At 33.1% G+C, this 14,751-nt stretch overlaps 1 long non-coding RNA gene across 1 annotated transcript; it reads left to right on the forward strand.

The window, feature by feature from the left end:
• Nucleotides 1-12,601: 12,601 nt before the first annotated feature.
• Nucleotides 12,602-14,471, forward strand: LOC141404803 (uncharacterized). Its single transcript, XR_012413080.1, has 3 exons — nt 12,602-12,908; nt 12,972-13,317; nt 13,381-14,471. It is a non-coding gene; the product is annotated as an uncharacterized lncRNA (long non-coding RNA).
• The last annotated feature ends 280 nt before the right edge of the window (nt 14,472-14,751 follow it).

A 14,751-nucleotide genomic window follows, 5' to 3' on the forward strand; every position in this document is an offset into this window, starting at 1 on the left:
TGTTTTCTTTTTAAATTCGAAGATTTCTTTAATGTATTTAAAAAAGATATTTTATTATTATAGATTTAAGTTACATTCTAGAGTAGTTTATGTTAAGTTGTTTTGTGTAACTTTAACGGCCTATCTATTGGCTTTGTTACGAAATGAAATAAATAAATAAAAAAAAAAAAAAAAAAATATCGATAGCAATCGATTTTTTTAACTATTATATCGAAAATATCTAATGTTGCTCTTGTGCCAGACACTGAAAATAACACATGAAAATATTTTAGCTTTTAGGAGAGAGCGGAGGTGAAGGAGCTCCCTTTCTCCCTTCTTACCCATAAGCTCAAAACATTTTCATGAAAATTTTCATAGTCTGACATAAGAGTTGGGAATATCGATGGTTTGCCAGCTCTAGTCACTAGCCTCTACGGACACAAACAGTGATGCCAACTTTTCATTAAGTTTTTAGTCATAATTTTGCGATTTAGTTTAACCGATTTTTGTCGGTAACAGCAAAAATGAGTTACAGAATCCCACTACTGGTTTATATTTATGCTCCGAAATCCACTGGATTTCACGAAAGCCTGAAATACACCCCGTTGTTTACACATAAGCTTCGTTCCAGAACTAAATAGTTTTTACACATTTAACACATTTTGCATATTTTTGACCGAAATGCGTTCCCGTACACCAAAAAAGTTGCAAAATGTTCACTTCTCTTTGAACAAAAATGGCGCTGAATGGCTTTCTCTTTAGAAACTTTTTACACGAACAATTTGAGCGAGCAAAAATGTGCAACATGTTTGCCGGCTTCTGATTCGCTGACACGCCGACTTTGACATTTGTTCCAGATTTTTTGACGTTTCTGCTATTTTTCCGTTCCCGTACATTTTGGAAAAATGTGTGCGTTGAACTCATTTTTGACAGTTTTCTCTTTTGAACATTTTACCATTAAAAAAGTACTGGAACGAAGCTTTATTTTTTGTTGATTTCAAACATCCAATAATCAAGGTAGATGCATATGTGCAGCTGATTGAGCATGAATTTTCAAAACAAGTTTTTGCAAATTTAATTTGTCGTTAAAAAGTACGACAACATAGATATTTACTGCTTTATTTCGAAAATAATCGTATATTTGCGATATACGCAACATATGTCATAATTACTGTGTAAAATACTAACTAATGTACAAATAAAAATTTTAATTAATTCCTCGTTAAAGGGGTGTTTACACTATCTATCAATGTCATATGAGTGACAGCTCCAGCTTTTATCCATTCGACATCCTTTATGTTTGTCAAAGTCCATACCACTTTTAGTTTTTGCGTTCACACTAGCATACAATTTCATATGACCACAAAATATAAATCACGCAAATAACACAATTTATGTTGTTGAAGACTTTTCGCACTCACATTTTCGTTTTCTTTACCTATTTCCTTCATTTTTTGCTAAAATTGTTTTCTTCTAACAATTAATATCTCAACTGCATACGAAAATACACGGCCGAATAGAGCGCTCCCTAAAGGGCTGTTTACACCATCTATCAATGTCATATGAGCTGCCATTTCTTTCACCCATTCGACATTCTCTATGTTTGTCAAAATTGACGTCATCCATACAACTTTCAATTTGTGCGTTCATACCTGCAAGTGTTATTTTCGTATGACATAACCTAAAAATATAAAAACAGCTGTTTTTGTCATTATTTACATTTATTGTTGAGTTGCAATTTTGCGCAAATTTTAATTTTGGTTGAAGGAAACTGAATTGGTAGAATTGGTGTTTGGAGTTATAGAGGCATTCATGTTTTTGTCACCAAACAATCATTTCAAAGACTGCTTCTTTCGACCTATCGATCTGAAAATAACATTATAAACGCCATTTATTTACTTTACTGAATATTTAAATATACATACCTTTCCATTTTCTTTTTTAAAAGATTTTGTTTTTCATTTTTTGTTTGAGAATGACAGAAAACAGCTGATAAATTTATGTTACATACGAGAATGCCGTATCAAATAGAGCGCTCCCTAAATGAAAAATTTACATATGAGTTGCCAAATCATTTTGATAGATGAAAATTTTCATAGTGGTTACACTATGTGTACAACATTCGCAGGTAGAAAATTTGGCATCTCATACGACATTGATAGATGGTGTAAACAACCCTTAAATGAAAAATGTACATATGAGTTGCCACATCATTTGGATAGATTCACAGGTAGCAAATTTGACATCTTATATGACATTCATAGATAGTGTAAACACCCCTTAAGCGGGGTACACACGATCAGTTTTGCTCAAATAATCGGTTGCTTGCCAGTGTGTCCGTTTAATTTTGTCAGTCATCAGGCAACCACAAAATATTTTGTGGTTGCTGGACTATTTGACAGTAATCGATAATTCCGAAAAATCGACAGTCAAAACTGATCGTGTGTACCCCGCTTTAGAGACGAGCTTAATGACCAATGATGCCAGGGGAAAAAGGAAAACCAACGATACGAACCCACACAACCACCACTATGTGACATGACATGTTTCTCCATGGGTAGAGGCTCCTCAGACATATTGGATGTGGGACAGCTTCGCTATCACATAAACTTTCCTCTTTCAAAAAAAAAAAAAAAAAAACGTCCTTGACACATCATAATTAGATGTTTTGATTGATAAAGTTGTGTTCCAGAACTTGCAAAATAGTACGACTGGCACAATTAAGTCTTTTCCAGCAAGAACTTTCTCAGAGAGTAAAGAGTTTTTATTCTCTTTTGCAAGAAAATTGTAATAAGTAAACAGACACTTTACCAGGAAGCAATCACCCTGCAAAAAATTTTGGAAGTTGATCAATTGGAGTTATGATTTCACAACATCTTTCGATGTAGTCCAACAGAGTTATGAAAAATGTACTCCGTTCGATACATTTTATAAACAGAAAAAAACAGTTGGTTGATCTCTACACATTTCTTCAAAAGATAAACAAGAGAGTATACATTTCGAAGAATTTGTTATAAAATAAAGAAATAACAACTTAAGTTGCGAACATTTTTGCGGATATTCACAAGACGGAAATTTTTAATGGAGTGGAGTTGGAGTCCTTGTCGAAAGCTGAACTAGTGATGGGAAGGCAACATAAAACAACTTTAGGATGATGAAAGAAAATCAGATGCCAAGCGCATTAAATCAGGAACGAAGGAAGTAAAGGCCTGCGTACATAAGCTGCTCTGCCTGATTGCCTTGCTTTCCTGCTTCATTTTTGACATAATAAAAATAAAAGAATAAAGAAGGCCGAGGAAATTTCGAACTGGGTTGCCCTTTTCTTTTTTATTCTTTTATCAGAAGTAAGCAAGGTAAGCAGGCAAGGCAGCTTATGTACGCAGGCCTTAAGCTCAAATGTAATTGAATTTAATGGAAACTTTTTTTAATTTGTGTTCTTGTCTTGCATTTTAATTGCATCTTTGGACTGATTAAAAACGCAATCCGAAGAGTGCCTTTAAATTCAATCCAAAACACTACATCAACAGCTGTGATTTGGATCGAAAATGGAGTGCATCCCAGCTGTGTGCTCTGGAAGCAAAATGGAGTGCAGCTGCGCACTCTCTCAGAAATGAATTAAGCAAGAAAGCCGAGCGGCTTATGTACCCAGACCTTAAGAATTTGTTTCAATTTAATTTATTTATTACAGTAACCTATCCCATAGGGCAATGAGCGGTTCCAAAAAAACATTAAACAATTTGTTATTATATAAAGAAATAAAAACTTAAGTTGCGAAAATTTTTGCGGTAGTTGACGAGACGGAAATTTTTAATGGAGTGGAGTGCAGTTGGAGTCCATGGCGAAAGCTGAACTAGTGATGGGAAGGCAACATAACCTTTAGGAAGATGATTAATTGGAGAACGGAGAAAGTAATTGAATTTGATTGTGATTGAATTTAATGGAAACTTTTTTAATTTGTGTTTATATAATAAATTTGTATTATTGTTTTACACAAATAATAAATGCATTTTAGATATTCTGTGATATATCGCAATGGCTTGCATTTTTATTGCATCTTCAGACCGACTAAAAATGCAATCCGAAGAGTGCATTTAAATTCATGTTAGATATACTTGTTTGAATTTACTGTTTGTCAACAAAATATTTTTTTATAAATCAAAGTAACATTTGAAAATGAACATTTGTATCAGAAAATTTTTTCAATAAATTTTATTCATTCTGTCTTTAATTCTTGAACCGACGTGTAGACATTTTTCTTGAAATCTAATAGGTTATGGGCCCAGCCCATTCGTCGATTATAAAAATATAATTAATTTGTGTGCAGATATTCGTGAGCATTCGGAATGGAGCAAAAAGTGATGTTACCGTTGTTAAATTCCTGTAATTATTTTACATGGAAATTTAAGATTCAAATGTATTTAATTCAAATGGATTTGTGGGATATTGTGGAAAAGGATACGCCAAATCCTGTTACTGCGGAGTTCAACAAACAAGATCAGAAAGCCAAAGCAACTATAGCAATGTGTGTGGAGAATTCGTAAATACATCTTATCAGGATGTCAACAACAGCAAAATCCATGTGGAATACATTAAAAAGGACCTATGAAAGAAAAACTGTGACGTCTAAGTTACATTTGTTACGTCGGCTATATGACAAAAGAATGACAGAAGAAGAAAATATGCAAGATCACATCAATAGTTTGAATGTTATAAGGGCACAATTGTTAGATATGGGCGAGGAAGTCAAGGATAGTTCTATGGTGGCCATTATGTTGAATTGTTTGCCGAAGTCTTTTGGGGCATTGGTTACATCAATTGAAGGTCAGCCGGAAGAGTCAATCACACTGGAATATATTCAAGAAAAACTTTTGGATGAATGTGAACGCAGGTGTGAAACTGGAAATTCCAATAATATGGCAGAAAATGAAGCCTTAAAGACACAACAAGGAAAGTTCAAGAAACGTAAGCCCATTAAGTGTTATCATTGTCACAAGCGAGGACATTTAAAGAAAGATTGTTTTAAATGGAAAAAGGAGAAAGGCGAAGAAAGCAAATTGGTATCTGGTCAGGTATGTTTGAATGTTTCTAACAGCTCGAATGGATGGGTTATCGATTCCGGAGCATCCATTCATATGACTAGTAATTTGGAATTCTTCAATAAGTTGGAGACCAGGAATAGTAAAGTGTATGTTGCTGACGGAAAGGCTTTAGATGCAGAGGGGATTGGAGAAGGCTTAATAGAAGGAAAACACAATCAAATCCTGCTTCAAAATGTGCTATATGTTCCCGGTCTCAAAGGAAGTCTAATGTCCGTGAAAGCTATGACCTCAAAAGGATGCACGGTTATATTTAATGAAGGCAAATGCATCATCAAAAAGGGAGGAAAGTTCCTAGCCGAGGGTTTAGCAACTGAAAATCTCTATGTTTTACAAGAAAGAAATCAATACAAGCAGAATACAACTAAAAATCATTCATTAGCATGTGTTCATTTATGGCATCGACGCTTAGGTCACCGAAATATTGCTGATATCAAGAGCGGAGCGCAAAAAACGCACTTTAATTGAAATGGTAAGAGCTATGCTAAATGAAGCAAAATTTACCACAAATGCTGTGGGCCGAAAGTGTTATGGCTGCAAATTACATACAAAACCGATTACCCTCTAAAAGTATACATACAACTCCTTACGAACTGTGGTTTGGAAAGAAACCAGATTTAAGTAACATCAAAGTCTACGGTAGTAAAGCTTATATTCAAATTCCAAAATGTAAACGATGTAAGCTTGATGATGTAGCAGTTGAAGGTATTTTGGTAGGATATTCCGAAACAGCGAAGGGATGCCGAATTTTGAAAAAAGGAAGCAATGAAATTATCATAAGTAAGGATGTGAAATTTAAAGAATTTGATATGCAGGATATGAAGGATAGTCCAACTGAACAATCGATTCCAGTGCAATTCCCAGGCTTTAATGAGAGCAACACAGAAGAAGATGAGTTGGATTTCGAATCTGCTGATGAGGATGTAGAGGATGTCACTATTGAGCAACCTGTCATTAACGTTGATGCTGAAGACGAGGAAAATTACACAGAAATTCGTCGGTCTGAAAGATTAAAAGAAAAGATCCCTCTGAATTATAAGCAACTTGTCAAAAGCGCAGTAGGTGAAATCGAAAATGCTCCAAATTCTTGGGAAGAATTGCAAACACTCCCAAACTCAAGTCGAAATATATGGATGACTGCTGTTAAGGAAGAAATGAGCAGCTTGGAACGTAACAACACCTGGGTTTTAACAGAACTACCCGAAGGGAAGAAATCAATAGGATGTAAATGGGTATTTCAAATAAAGAGCGACACCCTGAACAAGCCAAAGTATAAAGCAAGGTTAGTTGCCAAGGGATATACACAGTCATTTGGAGAAGACTTTGACGAAACATTTGCACCAGTGGGAAAGTATGTGATATTGCGGACACTTTTAGCAGTCAGTGCGTCGAAAAAGTATGTTGTTAAACATTTTGATGTTAAGTCTGCTTTCTTGAATGGAGATATTCAAGAAGAAATTTACATGGATCAACCAAAAGGTTTCGTTGAATCTGGTCAAGAACATTTTGTATGCAAATTAAAGCGTTCAATTTACGGACTTAAGCAGGCTGCTAAATCATGGCATGAAAAATTAAGTGAGGTTCTTAACAAAATTGGCTTCGAAAAGGGAAAAGCTGACACTTGTTTATACACCAAGAAGGTGGTGTCTAGTTTATGTAGATGATCTACTAATTTGTGCAAAGAACAACTTAATTGTGGATAAGATTTATAAACAGCTTAATGCGTATTTTGAAATTAAAAATTTGGGAAATGCGTCATCTTATTTGGGCATTCAAATTATTCGCAATTCTCGAGGAGATTTTCTACTTCACCAAAATGAGAAGATATCAAAACTGGCAATTGAGACGAAATTAGAAGGCAAATCTTCGCAAATTCCAATGGATCCAGAATTTCCCAAGATTGTACACGAAGATAACCTTTTACCAAGTAATGATAGATACCGATCAATTTTAGGAATGCTTCATCTATCAATCACTACAAGACCAGACATAGCCGCAGCCGTTTTGGGAAGCTGCTAAGAAGGTCGTTAGATATTTGAAGGCATCAGCACAAAGTAAATTAGTAATCAAATCGGATTCGGATCTTGAAATCAAATGTTACTCGGATTCAAATTGGGCTGGAGATGATGAGGATCGAAAATCAACAAGTGGTTATCTAATTTTGCTGGGTGACAACGCAATTTCTTGGTCTTCAAAGAAGCAGTCAACAATTGCGCTATCATCTACAGAAGCTGAGTTTATAGCGGCGTCGTATGCAGCACAATAACTATTATGGATAAAGCAATTATTACAAGATATGGCAATAACAATCACATATCCAATACCTATGTATGAAGACAACCAAAGTTGTATAAGGATTATAAAATCACCAAAGTTTAGTTCAAGAACAAAACATATTGAACGTCAAATAAGTTAAACGTCAAATTAAATCCAGATGAGATTTCATTTGACGTTTGAGCTATGGAATTGACAGTTGATATCGAGTGGATTTCGTAAATGTAAACTTAGCATTATACAATAACACAAACACACGCACACAATATATTTATTCAGAGAAATAAGAATTTCACAACACAAATGTGTATCAAATAACTTAAATTAATTCTAAAAACAAAAAAACATAATTTTTGCAAGTTTTTTAAACATTTATTTTCACTTTTGTCATCGTTTGAGTATTTTTGTTTTTCTACAACACACACAAACAACAAAGACATCATAAAACAGTTGCATTTTTTGGTAGTTTATGACAAAAAAAACTGGGCTGCTTATAATAGTATGGTGTTTTCGTGCGTTGTTTAGAATAAATGACGCAGCTATCGTCATTTATTTTTGTATGGTAAATGAGGCGTGGAGTCGAAAGCTGAACTAGTGATGGGAAGGCAACATAAAAAACCTTTGGGATGACGAAGCAAAATCAGTTGCGCTTGGATTAAATGGTGAACGGAGGAAGCACACTCAATTGTGATTGAATTCAATGGAAGCTTTTTTTAATTTGTGTTTATATAATAAAGTTCTTTGTATTCTTGTTTTACACAAATAATAAATGCATTTTATTTATTCTGGGATATTTCGCAATAGCTTGCATATTTACTGCATCTTTAGATTGATTAAAACACAATCCGAAGAGCGCCTTTAAATTCAATCCAAACGGCATCAAAAGCTGTGATTTGGATCGAAAACGGAGTGCATCCTAGCTGTGTGCTGTGGAAACAAAATAGAGCGCATCCTAGCTGCGCGCTCTCTTGCAAAATTCATAAGTGAATTCATAGGAAAAGGTCCCAGCAAAAAATTTTGGAAGTTGTGCATGATTTCACAACATCCTTCGATGCAGTCCACACGGAGTTATGAAAAATGCACTCCGTTGGATACAATTTATAAGCAGTTGCTTTAGATCCCTACAAAAAAAAAAAAAACAGTTGGTTGATCCCTACCCGCCGCTGGCGAAATCATATAAGAGGGAGTGCATGGTAGAATAAAGTAAAGGTAAGCCACAGCTAACAGCTGATTACAATTTTTTTCTTTTTATGGCCTAATCTGTCAAAGGCAGGGTTGACATTTTGTACTGTTTTTGACATTATGCAATCATAAAGGTATATGCATCGCTGAATTGTTGCAACAAAAAACTTCTGCTGTAACACTATATCTTAAAATTGAAAACTAGGACAAAAAATGTGTATTCGCGTGGCAAAATAAAATTGCTGATTTTTTTAGCAAAACTTACGAATGAACGATTTATCAAATATTGATATTAATTTAAATTTGTTCCAAAAGTACGGGAATGTAAAAATTAAAATTTTTGTAAAAATTCTGCTGACATTTATCTGATAAAAATCGGATGCCTGTCAAGTAGAAAATAAGTGAATGACATTTTTTCACTGTCATAAGTTTGGGAAGAACTTTTGCTATTTTTGGAACACTTTTCCAACAAGAATATTCTGGAGCCTAGCTAAAGAAATGTTTTTACCAAGGCCAAGAGATCGGCCATTCAGTGTTCTATTAACAACTTTGTTCATTATTGTGATTTGATTTCCTTTGTATTTTATGTCACAATAATTTATTTGACAGCAAACTAAATAGTCAGGGCTGAGTGTCCGATTGTATAAACTGTGGTTTTTACTCTGTATGACACTTTTAACATATAAAAAGTGAAGCTCTAAGTTCCATAATATGTTTTTGTAATACGGGATAGCTATGCAGATACATCTACCATTATTATTGTACCATGCCATTTGACGTTTTAAGCCATGGCTGCAGGGTGGCATTTTTCAGTGATTTTCATACCTGGCCTACCTCTACTTTATTGTACCATGAGGGAGTGTATACATTTCTAAGAATTTGTTATAAAATAAAGAAATAAAAACTGAAGTTGCGAACATTTTTGCGCTGGTTCACGAAACGGAAATTTTTAATGGAGTGGAGTGCAGTTGGAGTTCATGTTGAAAGCTGAACTGGTGATGGGAAGGCAACATAAAAAACCTATAGGATGATGAAGCAAAATCAGATGCGCTTGGCTTAATTGGAGAGCAGAGAAAGTAAACTCAAATGTGATTGAATTTAATGAAAGCATTTTTTTAATTTGTGTCTATATAATAAAGTTCTTTGTGTTATTGTTTTACACAAATAATAAATGCATTTTATTTATTCTGGGATATATCGCAATGGCTTGCATTTTTATTGCATCTTCAGACTGACTAAAAATGCAATCCGAAGAGTGCCATTAAATTCAATCCAAAACACTACATCAAAAGCTGTGATTTGGATCGAAAATGGAGTGCATCCTACCTGCGCGCTCCCTTGTAAAATTCATAAGTGAATTCATAGAAAAATATGTACTCCAACGGCACTTGTACTGTACACTTTTAGTGATTCAACTGCATCCGCGGATGCAAACTTTTTCTGGGATGCACTCCCACGGCAAATGTACTGTACTCTTGTAGTGATTCCACTGGATCCGCGGATGCAAACTTTTTGCTGGGTTCATACCAAGCATACCAAAAGTTTGCAACCGCGGATGCAGTTGAATCACTACAAGTGTAAAGTACAAGTGCCGTTGGAGTACATCTTTTTCTATGAATTCACTTATGAATTTTATAATGTTTTTTTGGAACCCCTCATGGCCCAGGGGCTAGGTTACTGTAATAAATAAATTAAATTGAAACAAATTCTTAGAAATGTATACACTCCCCCTTGTTTTTAGAATAAATGATTTCGCCAGCGGCGGGTAGGGATCAATCAACTGGTTTTGTTTTGTAGGGATCTTGTAACGGTCACTTTGAGCGGAAATGGTACTGGGTGTTTTATGCTGCGGCTTAGCTCGCCGGATGGGTGGTTCTTCTTCCGCTGACCTGTTCATTTAAAATTGTGTACCATAGATTTTCATTTTTAACGGTTTTTAATATTCATGAATTAAAAAAAAAACCAACAAAACAAAATAGTAGTCGGATGTACTCTGTTACCTTACCTTTGTAGCCATTCAGTTCAGAACAATGTGGTATAGATTTCTAAATGAGGTTAGATTTAATACCTCAGTGGCTACCCACCCCTCATGACATCTTACAGTCATCCTGTGGTATTTTCTGGCCATTATAGTTTTCTTTTTTGAAAATACCCCTTAAAAGCTAACCAAAATATCCAGCAACCATTCAGCCCATTATTTAAAGAAAATTACTGCATTTTTCTACGTTACAAAATTTTTCATAAAGATGAGTTTATATTTGAAATAATTTCATTGTTCTTTATAATGAATAAGTCTTAAACATGAAATGCTTAAGTCAAGATATATTTTAACAATAATTACAAATTTAAATAATCTAGGACATTTAATAATAATAATTAAATTACATTTTTTATGCATGCATTTTTCTTTATAATATATTTTTAAAAGATTTTTTTTTATTTTTTTTGGGTTTTCTTTGACATATAGAATCGTTTTTAAAGTTTAACCCATGGTACAATAATTCTTAGGTAGGCCACAGCTAACAGCTGATTACAATTTTTTTTTGTTATAGCTTAATCTGTCAAAACCGTGTTGACATGCAGAGTTGATATTTATTATTGATCAAAAAATTCAACTCTGTTTTGTTTTCATTTCAACATTTCGTTCTTCTTCTTCTTTGTTTACTCATCCGTTATCATTCATCAAAACAATTTTGACGTTTTACGCCATAGCGACAGGGTTGTATTTTTTTTGGCGATTCTCATACCTGGCCTACCTATGAATTATTGTACCATGGTTTAACCTATTTGTTCATATATTTTATTTTAGCTTAGATATACATTTTTTTTCTTTTGGGTTTTAAGGTTATCTTAACTTTGATGCACGTGTTTTTTTACATGTATATGTACAAAAGTTTCATCATTTTATTTAATTTTCTTATTTATTTTTAATTTTTCAATTTTAAACATACATTCTAGGTTACCCTTATTATTACTTTTTAATGAAAGATAAATTTTTAGCGCCTCAAGTTAGGCTTTGCAATATAAGATTATTTAAGGATATGTGGCAGTGACTTTAAAACTTTAAGGTATTTTCACCAAATGGAAGAGACAATGTTTTCACATAAAATAATGAACACTACGGGTATTTATATGGCCTTCGTATAACCTTTTATGTAGTATATTGGACAATTATACTTTTTTTATAGATTTTAGCGATTTGAACTAGATTTTTGCTTTCTATCATCTGATTTGTAGTTTGAATTCTTATCTTTACTGGGTTTTTGTACTCACTCAGAATGTTCACTACCATTCATCAAATGACCAAACCATGAGGTGTATTTGGTAAGGTTAGAATTGACCACTAAATTTACTCGGGATAACGTGGTGTCTCCCTCTATATGTCTTGTTCGTATTTGAACTATTTGTCGTCACAACAGGTTTGAGGGTTAATCCTTCTGATAGTATTTTAAATGATATTTTTGCCACAATATCCTAATCAAATGACAAAGTATTTAATTTATCTCACTTTAAACACATTACCTATTAAAGATTTACATGTTTATGCTTACCCGAGTAGAAATTATAATGTTAAATGTAATTATTTTATAATTACAAAAATCTTCGTTAAATGTAGGTGTGTGTGCCAACTTAAGTAAGTGAAATTTACTGAAACATACATATGGAATTAGCATGACAAAGAACAATTAATGCAATTATCAATTTACACACTTTGGCGGTGTCTGAATTTTGTGTAACCACTTTTCAAATTTTCTTGTGACTTTACCAGTTGAATACAAATTTTAAAGTGATTATGAAAAGATTGAAATAAATATGGTAAATTTCTAAATATTATTGGCCTATCTTTATAATTAATAAGTTTTGCAAAAAAAAGACTTTAAAGATTGTCTTTTATAATAATTTTTTATTTGCAAAAGATAAAATTGTACAGCATGTAATTATGTTATGTGTCAACCAATTTGTCGTATAATCCGATAATCCAATTGGAGTGGTGGTGAAAAATGTTGATATACGTGAGTATCAATCTACCACAGGTAGATAAGTGACGGTTTACAACACTATGAATCACCAGATGTCAAAAATTGTTTATTTACATTTTTGTTTGTGCCGGCAAAAGCAAATAGCCAAAATTTTGGAAATCAAAAAAAGATTAAATTGGCATTTAAAAAAATAGAAATGCGGATATGCTGGTACCCACTCTATTATTTGGGATTGTTCTTTATTCCCAACATTACATGCAGAGGACAATTAAAATTTTTTCGATGCCCAAGGAATCAAAGCCAGTTGGACGTGGCTGTCACAAAGCCAATTCTTTTTGTGTAACATGAGGAGCAAAAAGATTTGGGAATCAGTTTATGTTTGGTGATGATTTTCTGTGTAAGTATTTCAATTAGTTGTACGCCGATTGTGATTCAATAATTCTTTGTTACTTATTTACAGTTGTGTTGCGATTAGTTCTGGATAGTTTTATTTGGAAAAAATGGATATATCCATATGATGCGAAACAAACTTCTGGTTTAACTGTGTACCTGAAGAAGGCTGTGCTATTCATTTGCTTGTAAATACAATGAGGATAATGTGTAATAGGATCACGCACAGTGTTTGCATGACGTAATTGTAAACAAGATTTATTAACGAAAGGAAAAACAATTACCCTTTATGTACCTGGAAGCCACAAATCGGGAAGTATATTTCCAATCTATCTATTTTTCTGTTACAGAATCTAATTTTTTTGTTTTCTTGGCAGGTATGATTGTGTACAAGGAGACACATATACATTTTGTGGGTATGGGAATTGGGAGGAGTTTACACAGTGTTTTTTTTTTAATATCTTTCTGTTTCGTTGCAGATTATTATTGTGTTTGGTGTCAATGAGAGTGGCTGAAAATTGTTAGTATAAAGGAGCAATATGACAATATTTAATTAGAAGACTTTTTACTCGATTGACGCATGCATATTTTTAAAAATCAAAACAATGGATGCGTATAAGCTATTGTGTGAATAAACATCAACGATATTATGATGCCATATGATGACGTTTTTGTAACTTGTGCCAAAGGAAGTTTATTATAAGGATTATTCGGAAAGCCATTGCTACAATGTTATAAACTGCATATGTGTATACACATGTATATCTAAAGCACAGTATCATACAGGTTACAATAATGATGATCGATAATATCTTTTACTCATGAAAGTATATTTCCACTTCTGAAATATCTTTTTGATGATATTTTGATTAAATATATATGTATATTTTTTTAAGAACAGTTGTGTAATGCTATACTCGGTGTTTTATTAGTTCCTAAATATGATGTAATGTCATAAATTGCTGTCAGTTCATCAATCATGTTTTTGGCTTTTTCAACTACATATCTATGTTTAGTATTGTGCATGCATTATGTGCAAGGGTAATTGAGTACATACTTATCCTAAATACTAGGTGTAACCAAAGATAAGGAAATTGTACTACCTTATAATATTTTAATACTTATTCAATATTTTTTCCTGGTAACTTTGAATTTGTCTGCTTTATAGCCCGTTTCCACGGTACGTCGTTCGTTCTCTATTCGTTGTTCGGCGCATAACTATGAATAAATTACTTATTTCTCCACACAAAATTCTATGAACGAACGACGATTTTTCTACGTTGTTCGATTAGAAATACTCTCTGAACGACGAATAAGTATGTCCCATCCCTAACAAATGAGAGAATTTATCGAAAAAATTAATTATGACATGCCTAAATTCAAAATTGAAAAATTTGTTGAAAACACAAAAATTTGTAGAAAAAAGGAAAAAGATGAATCAAAATTAATGAACTAAACATGTTGTATAGATGCAGAAGGAAGATGGTTGTGTTTCCTTCTTAATTCCATACACATTTCTTGTCCATTTGTTCAAAATCGCGTAAAAAATCAGAAACAAAAAGGAAACAAATAACTGAAAGTCTGTATACACAAATATTGTTTTGACATGTCTCTCTCTCTCTTTAATTTTGAAAATAGATACATATATGTATGTACATATATATATAAATATATTGAAAATACAAAATTATTTAGAATTTATGGAAAAAATGAATGAAACGTGTGTAGTTAAATATAGAAGATACATTTGAAGGAAAGTCTATTGCTTTTCCTACCCATTTAATGTATATTTTATGTGTTTACGGTTCAAATTTTCGTGAAAACAAGGAAACAAAAATGAAGGAAATTTT

Source organism: Musca autumnalis, unplaced genomic scaffold (genome assembly GCF_047663935.1).
Source record: "Musca autumnalis isolate F117 unplaced genomic scaffold, ASM4766393v1 scaffold_5, whole genome shotgun sequence".
Classification (NCBI taxonomy): Eukaryota; Metazoa; Arthropoda; class Insecta; order Diptera; family Muscidae; genus Musca; species Musca autumnalis.